At 38.1% G+C, this 23,095-nt stretch overlaps 1 protein-coding gene across 7 annotated transcripts in view; it reads right to left on the bottom strand.

The window, feature by feature from the left end:
• Positions 1 to 23,095, bottom strand: part of capt (adenylyl cyclase-associated protein 1) — an 861,909-nt gene that overhangs the window by 64,394 nt on the left and 774,420 nt on the right. For all 7 annotated transcript variants that reach the window (XR_010861164.2, XR_011018799.1, XR_011018798.1 and 4 more), the window contains one exon: positions 15,527 to 15,843. The gene's annotated coding sequence lies outside the window, so the exon portion shown is untranslated. The remainder of the gene's footprint in view (positions 1 to 15,526; positions 15,844 to 23,095) is intronic.

Here is a 23,095-nt window from a genome sequence, read left to right as displayed (position 1 = left end):
AACCCGTTAGAGGATATATCCTCACTTGGACTATGTGCAAGTAGGTCAGCATCCTGCTTCATGAATTCACCAAGCTCAGAACTCTTTAAGCAAGCCTCGAACCTATGGGAGTAATGGAGTCCCACTCCCATTTGACAGGCAAGGGACTCCTTGGGAACAACTTAGCGAACGAAATGGAATTCGATGGGGAGCTATCAATATTAACGGGGCTTATGGAAAAAAGAAGGTAGAACTGGCTGAGTCAGCAAAGAGGATGCATCTCGATGTGCTAGGAGTAAGTGATATTCAGGTGAGGGGAGATAACGAGGAAGAGATAGGAGATTATAAAGTGTACTTGACGGGTGTTAGAAAGGGAAGGGCAGAGTCTGGGGTAGGGCTCTTTATCAGGAATACCATTGCACGCAACATAGTTTTTGTTAGGCAAGTAAATGAGCGAATGATGTGGGTAGATTTGTCAGTTGGAGGAATTAGGACTAGAATTGAGTCTGTGTATTCACCATGTGAGGGTGCAGATGAGGATGAAGTTGACAAGTTTTATGAAGCATTGAGTGACATCGTGGTCAGGGTCAACAGCAAGGATAGAATAGTGCTAATGGGCGATTTCAATGCGAGAGTTGGAAATAGAACTGAAGGATATGAAAGGGTGATTGGTAAATGTGGAGAAGATATGGAAGCTAATGGGAATGGGAAACGTTTGCTGGACTTCTGTGCTAGTATGGGGTTAGCAGCTACGAATACATTCTTCAAGCATAAGGCTATTCACCGCTACACATGGGTGGCTAGGGGTACCAGATCCATAATAGACTATATCTTAACAGACTTTGAATTCAGGAAATCTGTTAGGAATGTACGAGTTTTTCGCGGATTTTTCGACGATACAGACCACTATCTGATCTGTAGTGAACTAAGTATCTCTAGGCCTAGGGTAGAGAAAGTGAAATCTGTCTGCAAACGAATAAGGGTAAAAAATCTCAGGATGAGGAAATTAGACAGAAGTACATGGATATGATTAGTGAGAAGTTTCGAACAGTAGACAGTAAGCAGGTTCAGGATATAGAAAGCGAATGGGTGGAACACAGGAATGCTGTAGTAGAAACAACAAGGTAATGCCTAGGAACAACTGTGTGTAAAGATGGGAAAAGGTGAACATCTTGGTGGAATGATGAAGTTAGAGCAGCCTGTAAACGTAAAAAGAAGGCTTATCAGAAATGGCTCCAAACAAGGGCCGAGGCACACAGGGATTTGTATGTAGATGAAAGAAACAGAGCGAAACAAATAGTTGTTGAATCCAAAAAGAATCATGGGAAGATTTTGGTAATAACCTGGAAAGGCTAGGTCAAGCAGCAGGGAAACCTTTCTGGACAGTAATAAAGAATCTTAGGAAGGGAGGGAAAAAGAAAATGAACAGTGTTTCGAATAATTCAGGTGAACTCGTAATAGATCCCAGGGAATCACTGGAGAGGTGGAGGGAATATTTTGAACATCTTCTCAACGTAAAAGGAAATCTTCCTAGTGGTGTTGCAAACAGCCAGGCTCATGGGGAGGAGGAAAATGATGTTGGTGAAATTATGCTTGAGGAAGTGGAAAGGATGGTAAGAAAACTCCATTGTCATAAGGCAGCAGGAATAGATGAAATTAGACCTGAAATGGTTAAGTATAGTGGGAAGGCAGGGATGAAATGGCTTCATAGAGTAGTAAAATTAGCATGGATTGTTGGTAAGGTACCTTCAGATTGGACAAAAGCAATAATTGCATCTATCTATAAGCAATGGAACAGGAAGGATTGCAACAATTATCGAGGTATCTCATTGATTAGTATACCAGGCAAAGTATTCACTGGCAAGGAAGTTTAATGAACTGTCTTTTTCATCTTGAATTTTATGTAACGGTCAATATTATTCTTAAAATCTAAGATTTTTTTGCTGTTATTTTTCCGGTTATCTATGGTTCATGTTTGTGGATTACTGTAGTCACGTCCTAGTTCGTGAACCATGGGCAACGGCTGAGTGGCCTAGTAAGTGGTCCTGAGAGTCGGGATACCAGTTGCTATGGAATGGGAGTGGGCCTGTCGGACATATTCTGAGTCGTGGCCCTCCTTGTGCTCAGGAGGCTAGGACTGTACAATTCACCGGTCGTCCATAACCCGTTAGAGGAGAGATCCTCACTTGGACTATGTGCAAGTAGGGCAGCATCCTGCTTCATGAATTTACCGAGCTCAGAACACTTTAAGCAAGCCTCGAACCTATGGGAGTATCGGAGTCCCACTCCCATTTGACAGGCGAGGGACTCCTTGGAAACAACTTGGCGAACAAAATGGAATTCGATGGGGAGCTATCAATATTAATGGGGCTTATGGAAGAAATAAAGTAGAACTGGCCGAGTCAGCAAAGAGGATGCATCTCGATGTGCTAGGAGTAAGTGATATTCGGGTAAAGGGAGATAATGAGGAAGAGATAGGAGAATATAAAGTGTACTTGACGGGTGTTAGAAAGGGAAGGGCAGAGTCTGGGGTAGGGCTCTTTATCAGGAATACCATTGCACGCAACATAGTTTCTGTTAGGCACATAAATGAGCGAATGATGTGGGTAGATTTGTCAGTTGCAGGAATTAGGACTAGAATTGTGTCCGTGTATTCACCATGTGAGGGTGCAAATGAGGATGAAGTGGACAAGTTTTATGAAGCATTAAGTGACATCGTGGTCAGGGTCAACAGCAAGGATAGAATAGTGCTAATGGGCGATTTCAATGCAAGAGTTGGGAATAGAACTGAAGGATACGAAAGGGTGAGTGGTAAATGTGGGGAAGATATGGAAGCTAATGGGAATGGGAAGCGTTTGCTGGACTTCTGTGCTAGTATGGGTTTAGCTGTTACGAATACATTCTTCAAGCATAAGGCTATTCACCGCTACACATGGGAGGCCAGGGGTACCAGATCCATAATAGACTATATCTTAACAGACTTTGAATTCAGGAAATCTGTTAGGAATGTACGAGTTTTCTGGGGATTTTTCGATGATACAGATGATCTGATCTGTAGTGAACTAAGTATCTCTAGGCCTAGGGTAGAGAAAGTGAAATCTGTCTGCAAACGAATAAGGGTAGAAAATCTCCAGGATGAGGAAATTAGACAGAAGTACATGGATATGATTAGTGAGAAGTTTCGAACAGTAGACAGTAAGCAGGTTCAGGATATAGAAAGTGACTGGGTGGCATACAGGGATGCTGTAGTAGAAACAGCAAGGGAATGCCTAGGAACAACTGTGTGCAAAGATGGGAAAAGGATCTTGGTGGAATGATGAAGTGAGAGCAGCTTGTAAACATAAAAAGAAGGCTTATCAGAAATGGCTCCAAGCAAGGGCCGAGGCAGAAAGGGATTTGTACGTAGATGAAAGAAACAGAGCGAAACAAATAGTTGTTGAATCCAAAAAGAAGTCATGGGAAGATTTTGGTAACAACCTGGAAAGGCTAGGTCAAGCAGCAGGGAAACCTTTCTGGACAGTAATAAAGAATCTTAGGAAGGGAGGGAAAAAGGAAATGAACAGTGTTTTGAGTAACTCAGGTGAACTCATAATAGATCCCAGGGAATCACTGGAGAGGTGGAGGGAATATTTTGAACATCTTCTCAATGTAAAAGGAAATCATCCTTGTGGTGTTGCGAACAGCCAAACTCATGAGGAGGAGGAAAATGATGTTGGTGAAATTATGCTAGAGGAAGTGGAAAGGGTGGTCAATAAAATCCATTGTCATAAAGCAGCAGGAATAGATGAAATTAGACCAGAAATGGTGAAGTATAGTGGGAAGGCAGGGATGAAATGGCTTCATAGAGTAGTAAAATTAGCATGGAGTGTTGGTAAAGTACCTTCAGATTGGTCAAAAGCAGTAATTGCACCTATCTATAAGCAAGGGAACAGGAAGGATTGCAACAACTAACGAGGTATCTCATTGATTAGTATACAAGGCAAAGTATTCACTGGCATCTTGGAAGGGAGGGTGCGATCAGTCGTTGAGAGGAAGTTGGATGAAACCCAGTGTGGTTCCAGACCACAGAGAGGCTGTCAGGATCAGATTTTCAGTATGCACCAGGTAATTGAAAACTGCTACGAGAGGAATAGGCAGTTGGGTTTATGTTTCGTAGATCTAGAGAAAGCATACGACAGGGTACCAAGGGAGAAGATGTTCGCTGTACTGGGGGACTATGGAATTAAAGGTAGATTATTAAAATCAATCAAAGGTATTTATGTTGACAATTGGGCTTCAGTGAGAATTGATGGTAGAATGAGTTCTTGGTTCAGGGTACTTACAGGGGTTAGACAAGGCTGTAATCTTTCACCTTTGCTGTTCGTAGTTTACATGGATCATCTGCTGAAAGGTATAAAATGGCAGGGAGGGATTCAGTTGAGTGGAAATGTAATAAGCAGTCTGGCCTATGCTGACGACTTGGTCTTAATGGCAGATTGTGCCGAAAGCCTGCAGTCTAATATCTTGGAACTTGAAAATAGGTGCAATGAGTATGGTATGAAAATTAGCCTCTCGAAGACTAAATTGATGTCAGTACGTAAGAAATTCAACAGAATTGAATGTCAGATTGGTGATACAAAGCTAGAACAGGTCAATAATTTCAAGTATTTAGGTTGTGTATTCTCCCAGGATGGTAATATAGTAAGTGAGATTGAATCAAGGTGTCGTAAAGCTAATGCAGTGAGCTCGCAGTTGCGATCAACAGTATTCTGTAAGAAGGAAGTCAGCTTCCAGACGAAACTATCCTTACATCGGTCTGTTTTCAGACCAACTTTGCTTTACGGGAGCGAAAGCTGGGTGGACTCAGGATATCTTATTCATAAGTTAGAAGTAACAGACATGAAAGTAGCAAGAATGATTGCTGGTACAAACAGGTGGGAACAATAGAAGGATGGTACTCGGAATGAGGAGATAAAGGCTAATTTAGGAATGAACTCGATGGATGAAGCTGTACGCATAAACCGGCTTCGGTGGTGGGGTCATGTGAGGCGAATGGAGGAGGATAGGTTACCTAGGAGAATAATGGACTCTGCTATGGAGGGTAAGAGAAGTAGAGGTAGACCAAGACGACGATGGTTAGACTCGGTTACTAACGATTTAAAGATAAGAGGTATAGAACTAAATGAGGCCACAACACTAGTTGAAAATCGAGGATTGTGGCGACGTTTAGTAAATTCACAGAACGCTGAACACTGAACGCTGAAAGGCGTAACAGTCTATAATGATAATGTATGTTTGTATGTATGATTACGAATGTGTTGTCTACAAATCTTAGCCAAAGGCAGAGCCCTTCTATATTAGGTTTAATTTTTCTATGTTCCATGTTGTCCATGTAAATATCAGCCAATATCCCCGAGCTGGGGTCATCCACAGCCAACCTCAACTGGTGGTAATTTTGCTATTAAATGTGAAATAGTTGTTATTTAACACAAATTTAAGCAAATTAATAAATTCATCTATTTCAAGTTTACTTTAAGTGGCTATGTTTGGAGAGGTTTGATTCGTTAATAAGGATGTTTGAATACATATTAGTAATGTCAAACGAGCTCATCCTATGATGGGGTTGTAAGTTGAACTTCTTTAGTTTTTTGCAATATTCTATTGAATTTTTAATTGAAGAAGTATTGTAAAACTTACGTTTTTTAAGAAACTGATGTAAAAATTTTGACGTTTTATATGTTGGGCTGTTCCTACTGTTTATAATTGGTCGAATGGGTTTGTTATTTTTGTGCATCTTGGGTACTGCCTTTGCCTTAGGTATTACTGGGTTCATATTAACCAGTTTTTGTCGTTCATGTTCATTAAATAAACAAGTTGAATTTTTAAGGACTGTTTTTAGACTTCGTTGAATTCCAGGGACCGGGTCTTTATTCACTAGAGTTTAAGACATCAGAGAAGAACTACTCGTTTTTTTTTTTAGGTAGTCGCTTTTATTTATTTACTAGGACTACTGTTTCGCCTTTATCTGCCTTAGTTACAATCACATTGTTATCGCTTATTTTTTTATTTTAATTCCCTTGTTTGTTTCAAGAGGGCCTGGTTAGAGTTGGTTTTCGTTTCTTTTACTAAATTTGGGAGTTTCTTTTTTACTTCGAATTTCATATAATTTTGTATTCCTGCCGGCAATTTCCCTATATTTAATTCCGATTCCGCTATTGTGGTTGTTAAATCTTCCGTTTTTTGTGGATTGGACCAATTGAATTTAGCTCCTTTATTAAGTATATTAATTTCTTTTTCAGAAGAGTTGTTGTCCGATAAATTAATTGTCGCGGGAGTGTTTTTCATTAATGAAGTCGGGTTTTTTCTCTTATTTCGTGTATTGTTGACTTTCGTTTAGTTTCTTTTAGGTGTTCTAATTTGTTTTTCAGAGTTTTTTGCTTCTTATCTAAGATGGTGGCAAGTTTTTCATTGGTGTACTGTCGAATGAAACTCCATTCTTATTTACTTGTATTGTATTGAAGAGGTGGAATAGAAAAATAAACAAATAAAAATTTGTATGCAAATTACACTCACGAGGGAACACATACATGTGTTTCACTTGGATTCGGTTGAATGATTCAGTAGAATGCTAAGGTGAAAACTGCATGTCCCCAGCGCAAGTTAAAACGTCAAAATAGAACAAATAAATAGTCGTAAAATTAGAAGTGCCGCGGGAGTATCTGGGTGTGGCGGAGAGGGAGGGAGGAGCGAAGCAGCAGACGTGAGCAGCGTATAGTTGGGCTGCTTGCTCGAGTCGAATGAATGACCACCCACCCCCACCATCCCGGCCACTCTTCTTTACTACACCGCACTTTGCACATATCTCATATCTTCCCGATTAGAAGCGTCAAAGCAGATCAAGAGGTGCACATTAATTAGTCGTCCGATGAGACAATGTTCTTACAATGACAGGTAAAATCTGACTTTCTTATAGTCATTTTTATGAATGGTGACTGTATATTTACTTTAACCATGTATGGTAATAATTGATTTTTTTTACACCTAGATATAAAAAAAAGGCCACTACAGAAGTCATTCAATCCGTGGAATGTAGTAGTGTGCCTTCAGAATTGTTTTGCAGAGTGTGACCAAAAAGACACCCCATTTTCTAAGATGAAAGGAATTTGGGATTGGAATTATATCGTAAGTAGATCAATGTATTTATATATATTTACATCCAAAACTTATTCGCCTTATTGGAATTACCCTTAAGAACACTAAATCTAAAGTCAGATTTAGAAATGTCAAAGCCATTTGAATGGATGAAAACCATAACGGTATAAGTGACATTTTTAAAAAAATGAGTTAAGTGCAGGATGTAATTCTGGGAGGATGTATCCTTTCACCAGCAAAGAGATACAAGTGATAGCGGTAATATTCTGCGCTCTAGTGATGGTTGGTATAACTACAAATAGCATGCTTCATATGAGTGTTGAAGATGTTTAAATGCCTTTTTCTCTGAATGACCAAAATGCTACTTATACCGTTATGGTTTTCATCCATTCATTTGACATTAATATTGGACTTCGGCAGGGAGATGGACTCTCACCATTATTGTTTAATTGTGTGTTGGAAAAAATCATGCGGGAATGGAATAAGATGTGTCAACCTAACATCAAGATTGGCAGAAAAATAAGACTCAATTGTTTAGCATTCGCTGATGATCGTGCACTACTTGCTAATGATATGGAAGAAGTTAAATTGCAAATAGAAGAACTTGATAACATAGCAAGAAAAGTTGGATTGCAAATTTCATATGAAAAAACAGAAATAATGCCAACATTCCCTGTTACAGCACCAACTATTACCTTAGCCAATACCAAACAAATTAAAATTGTGAATAAGTTTAAATATCTTGGTGAAATTATAACTTGGAACACCAACAAAAAGTCATCAATAGAAAGCAGAACATTTAAGTTAAAAAAAAGCACAACGAATTACATGGCCGACGTACAAGAAAAACTCTTTCAATAAATGCTAAACTTCAACATTACTGTTCTGTCATTAAACCTGAAGCGACTTATGCTTGTGAAAACACCAAAGCAACAACTGACACACTGCAAAAGGTTGACAGAAGGATACTCAGAACAATCATTAATAAAAAACATCAGGTGGATGGACAATGGAGATTATTGCCTAATGCAGTGGTTTATAGGGAAAGTGAATCTATAATAGATACGATGAGAAAAAGAAGAATTGCCTTTTTCTGTCATCTTTCTAGATTAAATGATAATAGGATAATAAAACAACTATTTAATTACTTTTGGAAAAGTAAAACAAAAAATAATTAGTTTAATGAAGTTCAGAATGATTTAGAAGAGCTGAATATTACAATGAAGCAAATTGAAAATAGAGAAGAAAAAAGGATTCTCAAGAACAAACAAATAAGATTGTCATTAGAAACTGTACAACAAAAACAATATGTCATATCTGATGAAGAAAGGGCAGCCAGGTCAGCCAGAATGAAGATGTTTTGGGAAAGGAAGAAGTTCTGGCAAAAGCTTTACAGGTGGGAACAACTGGAAAACGGTGGCACAATGGGAGAAAAAAATTAATTTGTTACGAAGAAGACTTATCAAAAGTTCAAAGAAAGTAGACAACGAAACAAAATTGTTCACGATATAAATATTAAAAAATGGGCCTTAAAGTACGCTCATCTAGTTAACTATGACAGGTTTCGAGTGTCTCATTCATGGGTAATGAGTTTTAAAAAGAAATTCAAAATTGAATCAAGAAAAATTTGCAAATTCGTATCTAAAAAAGTACCAATTTGAACAAGAAGATACTAATTGTAACTCAACACTGTTTGTTGAAGAAGTGTCGCAATTAATAGAAAGTCACGGCCCAGAGTGCGTGTTTAATACTGATCAGTCTGGTTTTCATGAAGAGTTCCATTCTGGCAGGACTCATAATGAATGAGGAGAAAAATAATATATAAGTAATAATAATAACAACGTAAACGTTTCCACCTTTTCAATACTACAATATATTCACAAAATTACAAATTACACGGTACTAGTTTCGACCCATCTAGGGGTCATCATCAGCCGTATTGGAGCAAAGATCATTTGTGGCGAAATCCTAAGAAAATGTTATTTTAAAGAATAACAAGTGAAATGAGATGTTATGGTAATAGTTAATAATACAAGGAATATACATACTAAGAGGTTTTAAGCAAAGAATAAAGTATAAATGGGGTGTTGTAAAAATTATAATCATGGAAATCAGTAAGTTCTTGTATTGAAATGAAATATGGCTTAGGAAGAGGGCTTAAGGTGGGGCTGAAGGGTGCGGGAGAAAGTGTAACTGTCTTGGAAAAGTACCTTTGATTAAATTTAGGATTGAGTTTAGGTTGGCTGCATTATTGTTTCTGAGGAAAGTGATAAATAGATCGAAGAGTATGTTGGGTTTCTCTGAGATTTCATTGAGATTGTGACTGGCATTAAAGTATTGGTCTAGGTGTATGTAGTAATTTTCCATTATGTTGAGTAAAGGGCCCTTGTTTGCTAATACGAGGATGTCCATGTCTTGTTCAATATTGGTGAAATTATGGTTATAATCTTGCATGTGTTGGCCGATGGCTGAAAACCTGTTATATTTTATTGCGTTAGTGTGCTCGTGGTATCTGATAATGAAGTTTCTCCCGGTTTGCCCGATGTAGGGTTTTTTTGCAGGTGGTACATTTGATCCTATAAACTCCTGATTTTAAAAAACTGCTGGTCTTGTTGATGTGTGAAGTATTGTATAAAACGTTCATGTTCTTATTGTTGGTTTTGAAGGCTATTTTAACGCCTTGTTTCTTAAAGATGTTGGTTAACTTGTAGATATCATTGTTGAACGTGAAGGTGGAAAATGTTAGAGGTTTGGTTATTTCTTTTTTGAGGGTAGTTTTTGGGCGATGTTTGTGTTTATTGATTATCCTTTCTATAAAATGATTGCTGAAGCCGTTGAATTTTGCGATTCCGCGGATTGTGTTGAGTTCGTTTTTTAGATCTTTATTAGACATAGGTATGCTGAAGGCTCGATGAACTAGGCTGTCGTATGTGGCTCGTTTGTGGGACTGGGGGTGCACTGAATCTTGGCGAATGGTGGAGGCTGTTTGAGTGGGTTTTCTGAAAATTTTATAACTGAAAGAATCTGAGTTTCTAGTGATGGTTAAATCTAGAAAGTTGATTTTTTGATTTGATTCGGATTCTAGTGTGAATTTCATATGAGGATCAATATTGTTGAGTCTTAAGAGGGTGGTGGGTGCGATAATTGATTTCTCATTCATGATTATAAAGACATCGTCGACATATCTGGCCCAAAACAGAATGTTTTCGAATTCGTTGTCAATTTTGGTGTATTCGAGGAAGTCCAGGTATATTTCTGCTAAGATACCTGAGGCCGGTGACCCCATTGCCAAACCATTTTGTTGATATATGACATTGTCAAAAGTGAAGAAGTTATTGTCGATGATAAGTTTTAATATTGTGATAAAGTCTTGTATCTCTAGTTTGCTTAAGTGGCTGTTTTTGTTTAAATTGTTTATAATTATCGGAATTAATTTTGAAACTTGTATGCTTGGGTACATGTTTACAATATCGAAAGAGTGGATGGAGTGATCCGGTTGCAAATTGAACTTGTTTAGTTTTTCTACTAGCTCAGATGTGTTTTTAATAGACTTTTTGGATAAGAATTGATAATTTTTTCTTAAGAAACATTGGATGAATTGTGATATTTTGTATAAGGGGCTCGGTCTATAGTTGATAATCAAAAAAGACCCCACCCAAAAAATTCAAAAACTACTTAAACAAACTCTTAAAAACACTTCATTTTTATTTACCGAACAGGAAAAATCCAAACTCATACATATGAACCCAGGACTCCCCACTGCTAAAGCTCTTCCCAAAATTCACAAAACCGGAATTCCCATCCGGCCAATTATCAACTATAGACCGAGCCCCTTATACAAAATATCACCATTCATCCAATGTTTCTTAAGAAAAAATTATCAATTCTTATCCAAAAAGTCTATTAAAAACACATCTGAGCTAGTAGAAAAACTAAACAAGTTCAATTTGCAACCGGATCACTCCATCCACTCTTTCGATATTGTAAACATGTACCCAAGCATACAAGTATCAAAATTAATTCCGATAATTATAAACAATTTAAACAAATCAGCCACTTAAGCAAACTAGAGATACAAGACTTTATCACAATATTAAAACTTATCATCGACAATAACTTCTTCACTTTTGACAATATCATATATCAACAAAATGGTTTGGCAATGGGGTCACCGGCCTCAGGTATCTTAGCAGAAATATACCTGGACTTCCTCGAATACACCAAAATTGACAACGAATTCGAAAACATTCTGTTTTGGGCCAGATATGTCGACGATGTCTTTGTAATCATGAATGAGAAATCAATTAACGCACCCACCACCCTCTTAAGACTCAACAATATTGATCCTCATATGAAATTCACACTAGAATCCGAATCAAATCAAAAAAATCAACTTTCTAGATTTAACCATCACTAGAAACTCAGATTCTTTCAGTTATAAAATTTTCAGAAAACCCACTCAAACAGCCTCCACCATTCGCCAAGATTCAGTGCACCCCCAGTCCCACAAACGAGCCACATACAACAGCCTAGTTCATCGAGCCTTCAGCATACCTATGCCCAATAAAGATCTAAAAAACGAACTCAACACAATCCGCGGAATCGCAAAATTCAACGGCTTCAGCAATCATTTTATAGAAAGGATAATCAATAAACACAAACATCGCCCAAAAACTACCCTCAAAAAAGAAATAACCAAACCTCTAACATTTTCCACCTTCACGTTCAACTATGATATCTACAAGTTAACCAACATCTTTAAGAAACAAGGCGTTAAAATAGCCTTCAAAACCAACAATAAGAACATGAACGTTTTATACAATACTTCACACATCAACAAGACCAGCAGTTTTTTAAAATCAGGAGTTTATAGGATCAAATGTACCACCTGTAAAAAAACCTACATCGGGCAAACCGGGAGAAACTTCATTATCAGATACCACGAGCACACTAACGCAATAAAATACAACAGGTTTTCAGCCATCGGCCAACACATGCAAGATTATAACCATAATTTCACCAATATTGAACAAGACATGGACATCCTCGTATTAGCAAACAAGGGCCCTTTACTCAACATAATGGAAAATTACTACATACACCTAGACCAATACTTTAATGCCAGTCACAATCTCAATGAAATCTCAGAGAAACCCAACATACTCTTCGATCTATTTATCACTTTCCTCAGAAACAATAATGCAGCCAACCTAAACTCAATCCTAAATTTAATCAAAGGTACTTTTCCAAGACAGTTACACTTTCTCCCGCACCCTTCAGCCCCGCCTTAAGCCCTCTTCCTAAGCCATATTTCATTTCAATACAAGAACTTACTGATTTCCATGATTATAATTTTTACAACACCCCATTTATACTTTATTCTTTGTTTAAAACCTCTTAGTATGTATATTCCTTGTATTATTAACTATTACCATAACATCTCATTTCACTTGTTATTCTTTAAAATAACATTTTCTTAGGATTTCGCCACAAATGATCTTTGCTCCAATACGGCTGATGATGACCTCTAGATGGGTCGAAACTAGTACCGTGTAATTTGTAATTTTGTGAATATATTGTAGTATTGATAAGGTAGAAACGTTTACGTTGTTATTATTATTACTTATATATTATTCTCAGTTCAATACGGACCAAAAACATGTAATTCATAACCATCAATGAGGAGAAAAAGTCGTATTAGCGGAAGCACAATCTATAAATTCACTAACTCATAGCTACACAATACAGCCAATAATTTCGGCAGATGGACAACTCCTGCCGAAGTTGCTAGTGGTGTTGAAAGAAAAAAATGGCAAATTTGGTCCTAATATAGAAAAAAAACTATTTACCGCACCAAATGTGTACACTTTGCCTTCAAAGTCTGGAAAACTGACCAAGGAACTTGTACAGAAATGGTTACGGGATGTTTATTGTGAGCTAGTACCAGAGTACAGTGTTTTAGTTCTCGATTCCTGGACCGGACAGAAAGAAGAAAATATTTTAAATGCTAAAATTGGGAGTAAGAAAATCATTAATGTTCAAACAATTTCGAAAGGAGCCACTGGACTTATCCAGCCGTTAGATGTTTTGGGCTTCCGCATTTGGAAGCAATTTATACGTATTTTGTACGATTTAATTTGGTTAAACTCGTTAGATATCAAGGTACATTTAAGGAACAACATTTTAAAAGTGCAATCTTTGACGCACAACCAGTTCTCCTCTCCGCGTTTTCGTAGCATGTGGCAGTACAGTTGGTACAAATGTGGCTATGTTAACAAGAAACCTTCACAATTTGTTAATCCAGTCGATTATTGTTTCAAAAAAGAGCCATCCTTATAATCAATGTAATACTTGTGAAAGCGACAGCGCTGTAAGATGTGCATGGTGCACACAGTATCTGTGCCTTGTACACTTTTTTGTAAACAATCACTATTGCACTAATTACAACGAGTAACAAGAACTCGGGCGTGAATTCTTCAAACCTTATTGGCATCATTGTTCAAACATTGTCCTTTGTACACTTGTTTCATGTGCTGTTTTCATATTTACGTTTTGCACATCTAATCGGGAAGTTAAGGGGAACGCGCTAACTATATGCTGCCTGGCTGCTGGCGCAGCTCAACGCAGCCCGGTTGGCTCACGTCCACTGCTTCGCTCTTCCCTCCCTCTCCGCCAAACACCGATACTCCCGCGGCACTTCTAATTTTACGACTATTTATTTGTTCTATTTTGGCGTTTAAACTTGCGCTGGGGACATGCAGTTTTCACCTTAGCATTCTACTGCCTCCCACGAATATTCCTACCAAATTTCAACCGAATCTGAGTGGAACACATGTATGTGTTCCCTCGTCAGTATTATCCATAATCAAACATAAACTGGAATTCCCAACACATTGGTAGGCCTAAAATGAATTCTCAATTATATCTTGTATGGTACACAACTGGAGGAATTTTTACTGAAGAATTAAGGAATACTGCCTTATTGTTTTGAGTGAAATATACAATGTGTAGGCTATAATTTGATTCCTTATTCTCTATGATGTTAATGATTTCTGCCACCAAATTCAATAATAATTCACTCTTTTGGAAAGTCATATTAGGCTTCTTTCTTTGTTTCTGCTCAATAGCAGACATAATTTCTGACAAATTCTTTGCAACCCCCAAATGGAGTCAAAACCTTGTTTATATTTCGATAGTGCCAGCAGAACATACTAATTTGCTTTCCGTACGTCAGTATGAAAAACTTAAGGTTTAAATTCTGATTGAAACAAAAACTTATGTTTTGGTAAACCAAAATAAATTCTGTGCTAAATACAGAAGTGAGCGTTATCCAATATTATGACATTATCCAAGTTTTGGAAATCTAAAATAACAGCAAATTTAAGTGAAGTTGGTAAAAACACGCCGAACAGCAAGACACCATATCTAAAGCCATATTTTAATTTTTTTTTTTGCTATTTGCTTCACGTCGCACCAACACAGATAGGTCTTATGGCGATGATGGGATAGGAAAGGCCTAGGAATGGGAAGGAAGCGGCCATGTTGTGAAAATGGGAAACCACAGGAAACCATCTTCAGGGCTGCCGACAGTGGGGTTCGAACCCAATATCTCCCAGATGCAAGCTCAGAGCTGCGCGCCCCTAAATGTAAGGCCAACTCACCCGGTAACCATGTTATTATCTACATACAATCAAGACCTATTGTACCAATGTCCATCGACTTTTATTATGACATTACAGAACTGCAGTTTAAGTACTTTTAAGATTTAAGATTCTAGTGAGACCTATTAACCTTTATGAGGACATGTAGATTACATACCTTTAAAATTCAATCCACAGAAGACGACTCAAAAGAGGGGAGTGTAGAATAGATGAAGTAAATAATGTACTGAATAGGATGACTCAATTAAGCAATTATATTGTACAACGAAAAATGACAGAATTGTTCGACGTTATTTACTGTGCCCGTATTTTAACTGATAAATGTGCTACCAGGGATAGTTTTGTTCAGCATACAATTCTGTATTACTGGAAGAAGTAAATGACAGTACTGTCCAGTATTACTATTGGTGTTATTTCTATAACACATGCAATGTGTATTAAATAAGTATGTACTGTACTACTGTGCACTGTTCTAAGCCGGAACTGGTGTATATAAGTGTGTAATTAGAGTTATAACTGTATCTACTACCATAAGAAATCCTATATACTGCTGGATTATCTAACTTATGATTTTTGTTATTTTTAACCACCTTTATGAAACGGAATCCTGTATACAGCGGAAGAAGAATTCTGGTCCCTTTGGTTTCCGCTGAAGACAGGTTTTACTGTCTACATTCGTTTGAAAGTCATGGTTACCAAACACAATTATAATGATAAAATAAAACTGAAAACCTGTCTATTATGTTAATACTCACTAGGGTTCAGGAAAGTACTAATACTCATATTCTGCAATAATCCAACTTCTTCTGGAAAGAAGGCTTTCACTAAGAGGAATAGTCTCGCAACACGACAAATGTGTGCAGTTACATCCCCATGTTCCAATTCACATCTTGAAGGGACCATTACACGTGTTGTATCTACTCTACAGTCTTCTAGAACAGCATAAAAATATCCTGTCATGAACTGAGCTTTTGGAGTCTTCAAGTCTTCTAGAGTAATTGGGAAATTGGGGAGAATTTTCTTGATTTCTTCCATTAGTGTTTTGAGTTCAGTCCGCATTTTACTTCTCACACTGAAAGAAAAGCAAAAATACAATGTTAACTAGAGTAAAGCAATTCACACAATCTCTATCAGAATTTTGCAAATTCAGCTGCAAGAATAATTAGATGAATGACTAGGTGCATGTAAGCTTTCACTCTTCAAGGCCTGCCTGGAGTTCATTATTTGGAAAATGTTATCCAATAAATTTCATTCTGACTAGTATATTTACTGTAACAGTCTTTAGTGTGTGGGATGCATTTTGCAATCAAACAATGAATTGTGAACTGAACAAGAAATTTTAAGGATAAAATTCCAAGGAACTTTCATATTATACATTTATAACATACAGATTAGCACGCCTGCTGGCCATGATCGTTAAGGCGAGGTTAGCCGGTTCGAGTCACGCTGGTCAAAAAAAAATTTCACCATCAGAATGTTGGCCGACAGGGTAAGGGAGGTGGTGGTATACAATTTCTAATCACTAGATTGCGTGCCAAAATCCTGGATTAAATTCCAAACCTCTCCACAGTGCTCCTATAGAGTGACTGCATATGACGCTGCTGATGGTGATTTGTCTGTCAGATGGAGACAAGCCTTGAGCAGACCCCTTGGTGCTATCTGACAGGAGTAGGCTATGTGCCAGCACCAGGTTTCACCCTCTCCCTTCCTACTATCATATATCATGTCATTCATTTCATCTCATTAACACCTCTGGTGAGGTTGACGTCAAGAAGGGCATCCGTTCATAAAAACCTGCCATAACAGATTCATCTCGCCTCATACCAGACCCCGTAGAGAAATGGGACAAGGGTTGGACAAAAATTTAGTTTCTTTTGCAATTGGATTTATGTCGCACTGACACAGATAGGTCTTGTGGTGATGATGGGATTGGGATTGGGAAGGAAGCGGCTGTGATCTTAAGGTACAGCTCCAGCATTTGCCTGGTGTGAAAATGGGAAACCATGCAGTGAGGTTCAAACCCAGTATTTCCCGGATAAAAACTCACAGCCATGAGTCCCTAACCGCATGGCTAACTCGCCCAATAACACTTAAAATATACAGAGTAGTAAATAATAATTTGCATTAGATCAAATGATCAATATTTTATTCTACTTAGGGTGTTCATGTAAATGATCTGGCAAATGGCATGTCCAAAGATGAACTGACCTAAGAGACATTCAGAATACAAGTGATGCAAGTCCAAAGTAACTGTTACTGAGATGGAATTGGAGTGAATCTCTTTCAAACAATAATTTTAAAACTTACAATTTTTTATCCAATATGATTTTATAAACATCAAGTGATACTAAGGGATATAAATACCCTAAATAAAATATACAGCTCTAATTAAATACTGAAAAATAAACTATGGAATTGCTTATATACTACAAATGATGAAGTATTTCACACTGCTATATTGTTAGTCTGCATTTAAATAATCACTTGCATATGGTTTCCACTTGTTATACATTATCTATCAGCATTAATCTATATTAAAAATATTTATATGGTTCATGGTGTGGGTTACTGTAGTCACGACCTAGTTCGTGAACCACAGGCAACGGCCAAGCGGCCTACTAAGTGGTCCTGAGAGTCGGGATACCAATTGCTATGGAACGGGAGTGGGAATCTCGGATGTATTCTGAGTCATGGCCCTCCTTGTGCTCAGGCGGCTAGGACTATAAAATCTACCGTGGTCCCTAACCTGTTAGAGGAGAGATCCTCACTTGGACTATGTGCAAGTAGGGTAGCATCCTGCTTCATGAATTTACCGAGCTCAGAACATTTTAAGCAAGCCTCGGACCTATGGGAGTAATGGAGTCCCACTACCATTTGACAGGCGAGCGACTCCTTAGAAACAGCTTGGCAAACAAAATGGAACTAGGTGGGGAGCTATCAATATTAATGGGGCTTATGGAAGAAAGAAAGTAGAACTGGCTGAGTCAGCAAAGAGGATGCATTTGGATGTACTAAGAGTAAGTGATATTTGGGTAAGGGGATATAACCAAGAATCAAGAATCTTTATTTGCCATTGACCATATACAGGGTGATTAATTTGAAAGTACAGAGCGGAGTGCCGAGGATTAGACACGCTGGGAAGTGGAGACAGCGAGCGGAGTGCCCACCATGACAAGCAGACATAGTCGGCTCAAAGAAGCGGCATGATTACGCCTACAGAAACTAAACGAAACTGAACTCGCCGGCTACATAGATGCTCTGGACAAATAAGTAAATGAATAAACAAATAAATCAACTAGGAAATTAAACTGAATTCGCCAGTAATAAATAAATATATAAACAAACAAATAAATAAATCAACTAGGAAATTAAACTGAACTCACCAGTATTTACAGACAATGCTGAAAGTGATCTCCTTCAGCTGCAATGAAAGCTTCACATCTTGTAATGAGATTTCGAAACACAGTTTGTAGTTCATGGACACTGATAGAACGCACAATGTTCCTAATTTCAGTTTTTAATTCTTCTGCAGTTTGAGGATTATTCCTGTAAACTTTTCCTTTAAGATTTCCCCATAGATAAAAAAACACATGTGCTTAAATCAGGCAAACGAGGGGACCATAAGCATTTACTGATGATCTGATCATCATCGAACATTTCCCGTAACCGTCGCATAGAGCCACGCGCCGTATGTGCCGTTGCACTATCCTCTTCTTCAGTCAGTTCAGCAAAAAATGGTTCCAGAATGTTGTGAATATAACGGTCAGAAGTAATCGCGTCCTGAAAAAATATCGGACCGATAATTCGTTGGGCACTGATAGCGCACCACACACCCACCTTCACATCGTGCAGAGGTCTCAGCTGTAAAATGTGCGGGTTGTCTGTATCCTAGATTCTATTGTTCTGTGAATTGATATATCCACTCAAATGAAACCAGGCTTCGTCGCTCATAAAAAGAAAGTTCGGATCCACAACACCGTCGTGGACGCTATTTATTAGCCAATTGCAAAATCGTATTCTTGCATTGAAATCTGTAGGCAGTATGTAATGGACGGAATGAGTCCGATAAGATCGTAAACGTAACAATTTTGTTGCATTACGTGCTGAAGAAGGTGAAATACCACTTTCCTGAGCTAATCTCCGAAGCGACTTATGTGGACTGGCCTGGAGTCTTGCCTGTATATCTTCTAAACTCTCTTGTGTGAGAGCTGTTCTCCTTCGCTTCTTTTTCTTATTGCTTACAGAACCAGTACTACGCCACTTGTAAACGAGCTGATGCACGTAATGTTTTGATGGTACTGTCGCACCGGGAAATTATCTACGGAATTTTCGAAGGTACCTTTTAACTGGTTTCTTCTTCTTGTGCAAATAACACTTGACCAAAAATATTCTTTGCTCTATAGTGTATTTAACCATCGTGATAACCTCACAACACACCTTAAAAGTCCAATATTTTCTAACTAACTGAGGGACAGAGTGCTAAACAGCTGCGCATTGCAGTGAACACTTCTTATCTCGCCGTGTTGACAGAAGCCATATGGCGCTCACTCGGGACTTCCCACGGCATGCGAGAAGAATGAATTATGTTCAGTGAGGGATACTCGACACCATACATCTCAAGCTTTGCAAGTAAAATTTCATGATTAATACAATCAAAAGCTTTACTTATACCACATAACACCAAAGAGATGGCCTGCTTGTTTTCAAAAGCTGTTAATATCTGATTAACAATTTCAAGAACAGCAGTAGTAGTACATTTACCTTGTCGAAACCCAAACTGACTGTTGGATAGGAGATTGTAAGTTTCAAAATAGTTGCTAAGTTGAATGTACAAAAGTGTTTCAAATATTTTAGCAATTATTGGAACATATAAGACAGCATGATAGTTCTAAAGAAACTGTTTGTCCCCACTTTTAAATACTGGAATAACTTTAGAAATTTTAAGTAAATCAGGAAAAACTCCAAACTCTAATTACCGTATTAAAAATAAAAGCTAGAGGATCAGAAATCAAATGTATTATTCTTTTGATGATATAATTAGATAACCAATAACAATCCATACTCTTAGAGTTTGATAATTTTAAGCTAACTTTAATTCCTTCATCAGATGGGATTTCAACCCAATGGAAAGTGTTTTGATAGGGGGTTGATTGTGAAGAAAGTCACTCATAGCCGTACCTGTTGCCTTAATTTGACCTCCGATTTCTTTTAGAGTTTAAGAAATAATTATTCAGTTCTTCAGGATCGAGAAGTGTGTCTTGAGTACGAGTAGGGATGTTTTCTTGTACTATAACATCCCATGCCACCTTGCATTTGTTGGGTGCATTCTCAATATATTTTTTCACAAGCTAAAGTTTTGTCATGGATAAGTTTCCTTTTATATATATAACTTTTTACAATTAAGATAAGCTTTATACACACCATTCTGCTCGGTTCCTCCTTGACAAGAGTTTTTATAAATTCTATACAGCAAAAGCATTCTTTCTCTACACTGAGTCAATTCATCAGTATAACAGGTCATTTCATCCTCATCACGACGCACAGGTCGCCTACGGGCGTCAAATAGAAAGACCTGCACCTGGCAAGCCGTACCCGGCCTGGAAAATCCTGGCATTAAAAGCCATACGACATTTCATTTCACTATAAGATCCCATGCCGCCTTGCATTTGTTGGGTGCATTCTCAATATATTTTTCACAAGCTAAAGTTTTGTCATGGATAAGTTTTCTTTCATATAACTTGTTACAATTAAGATAAGCTTTATACACGCCATTCTGCTCAGTTCCTCCTTAACAAGAGTTTTTATAAATTCTATCCAGCAAAAGCATTCTTTCTCTATACTGAGCCAATTCATCAGTATACCAGTTCAACTTCTTCATTTTAAGTTCAGGCACGTAAATGAGCGAATGATGTAAGTAGATTGGCAATTGGAGGAATTAGGATGAGATTTGTCTCAGTGTATTCACCACGTGAGGGTGCAGATGAGGATGAAGTTGACAAGTTTTATGAAGCATTGAGTGATATAGTCAGGGTCAACAGCAAGGATAAGATAGTGCTTATAGCCGATTTCAATGTGAGAGTTGGAAATAGAACTGAAAGATACAAAAGGATGATTTGGTAAATGTGGGGAAGATATGGAAGCTAATTGGAACGGGAAGGGTTTGCTGGACTTCTGTGTTAGTATGGGTTTGTTGTTGGGTATTCAGCCCAAAGGCTGGTTTGCTCTTCTACAGCTCCACCAACAGCTGTCATAGATAGCCTAGGTGTCACTGAAGAGGCATACTAGGGAAATGAGGAGTGAGGTAGTTTCCCGTTGCTTTCCTCAATGAGCCAGAAGTTGCTATTACATATCAGTCTGCCAAGCCCACTGAAATGCATGCACCAACCGACCCTTTGAGCGATATTTTCACACCATTCATAACAGGGACTGGCTGCATAAGGAACGGTATTACTAGAATCGCTCATACCTCAGTCACTTTCATACTGTCAGAGTCAAGGAAGAGATTGAGACAGGTCAATGAAAGTAACAAATTTATTCTAGCCCATACCAGGAGACAGTGCACTGTAAACACTACATCCTGCCAGCAAAGGCATAGTATGGATTTAGCAGTTATGAATACATTCTACATTCACTGCTACATATGGAAGGCTAGGGGTACCAGGTCCATAATAGACTATATCTTAACAGACTTCAAATTCAGGAAGTCTGTTAGGAATGTACGAGATTTCCAGGGATTTTTTGATGATACAGACCACTATCTGATCTGTGATGAACTAAGTATCTCTAGGCCTAGGATAGAGAAAGTGAAATCTGTCTGCAAATGAATAAGGGTAGAAAATCTCCAGAATGAGGACATTAGACAGAAGTGCGTGGATATGATTAGTGAGAAGTTTCGAACAGTAGACAGTAAGCAGTTTCAGGAAATAGAAAGAGAATGGGTGGCATACAGGGATGCTGTAATAGAAACAGCAAGGATATGCCTAGGAACAACTGTGTGCAAAAATGGGGAAAAGCTTTATACACGTGACCAAGTGAGAGCAGCTTGTAAACATAAAAAGAAGGCTTATCAGAAATGGCTCCAAACAAGGGCCAATGCAGACAGGAAATTGTACATGGATGAAATAAATAGGCGAAACAAATAGTTGTTGAATCCAAAAAGAAGTCTTGGGAAGATTTTGGTAATAACCTGGAAAGGCTAGGTCAAGCAGCAGGGAAACCTTTCTGGACAGTAATCAAGAATCTTAGGAAGGGAGGGGAAAAAGAAATGAACAGTGTTTTGGGTAATTCCGGTGAACTCAAATAGATCCCTGGGAATCACTGGAGAGAATATATTGAACATCTTCAACATAAAATGAAATCTTCCTAGTGGTGTTGCGAACAGCCAAGCTCGTGGGGAGGAAGAAAATTATGTTTGTGAAATTATACTTAAGGAAGTGGAAAGGATGATAAATAAACTCCATTGCCATAAAGCAGCAGCAATAGATTAAATTAAACCTGAAATAGTGAAGTATAGTGGGAAGGCAGGGATGAAATGGCTTCATAGAGTAGTGAGATTAGCATGGAGTGTTGGTAAGGTACCTTCAGATTGGACAATTGCACCTATCCCTAAGTACGGGAACAGGAACGATCCCAACAACTATTGAGGTTTCTCATTGATTATTATATCAGGCAAAGTATTCACTGGCATCTCGGAGGGGACGGTGCGATCAGTGGATGAGAAGAAGTTGGATGAAAACCAGTGTGGTTTCAGACCATAGAGAGGCTGTCAGGATCAGATTTTCAGTATGCGCCAGGAGAGTGAAAAATGCTATGAGAGGAATAGACAGTTGTGTTTATGTTTCGTAGATCTAGAGAAAGCATGTGACAGGGTACCATGGGAAAAGATGTTCGCCATACTGGAGGACTACGGAATTAAAGGTAGATTATTAAAATCAATCAAAGGTATTTATGTTGACAATTGGGCTTCAGTGAGAATTGATGGTAGAATGAGTTCTTGGTTTAGGGTACTTACAGGAGTTAGAAAAGGCTGTAATCTTTCGCCTTTGTTGTTCATAGTTTACATGAATCATCTGCTGAAAGGTATAAAATGGAAGAGAGGGATTCAGTTAGGTGGAAATGTAGTAAGCAGTTTGGCCTATGCTGAGGACTTGGTCTTATTGGCAGATTGTGCCGAAAGCTTGCAGTCTAATATCTTGGAACTTGAAAGTAGGTGCAATGAGTATGGTATGAAAATTAGCCTTTTACAAAGACCAAACTGATGTCAGTAAGTAAGAAATTCAATAGAATTGAATGTCAGATTGGTGATACAAAGCTGGAACAGGTAG

Source organism: Anabrus simplex, chromosome 10 (assembly GCF_040414725.1).
Source record: "Anabrus simplex isolate iqAnaSimp1 chromosome 10, ASM4041472v1, whole genome shotgun sequence".
Taxonomy (NCBI): domain Eukaryota; kingdom Metazoa; phylum Arthropoda; class Insecta; order Orthoptera; family Tettigoniidae; genus Anabrus; species Anabrus simplex.
This window is presented reverse-complemented; position numbering and strand designations above follow the sequence as displayed.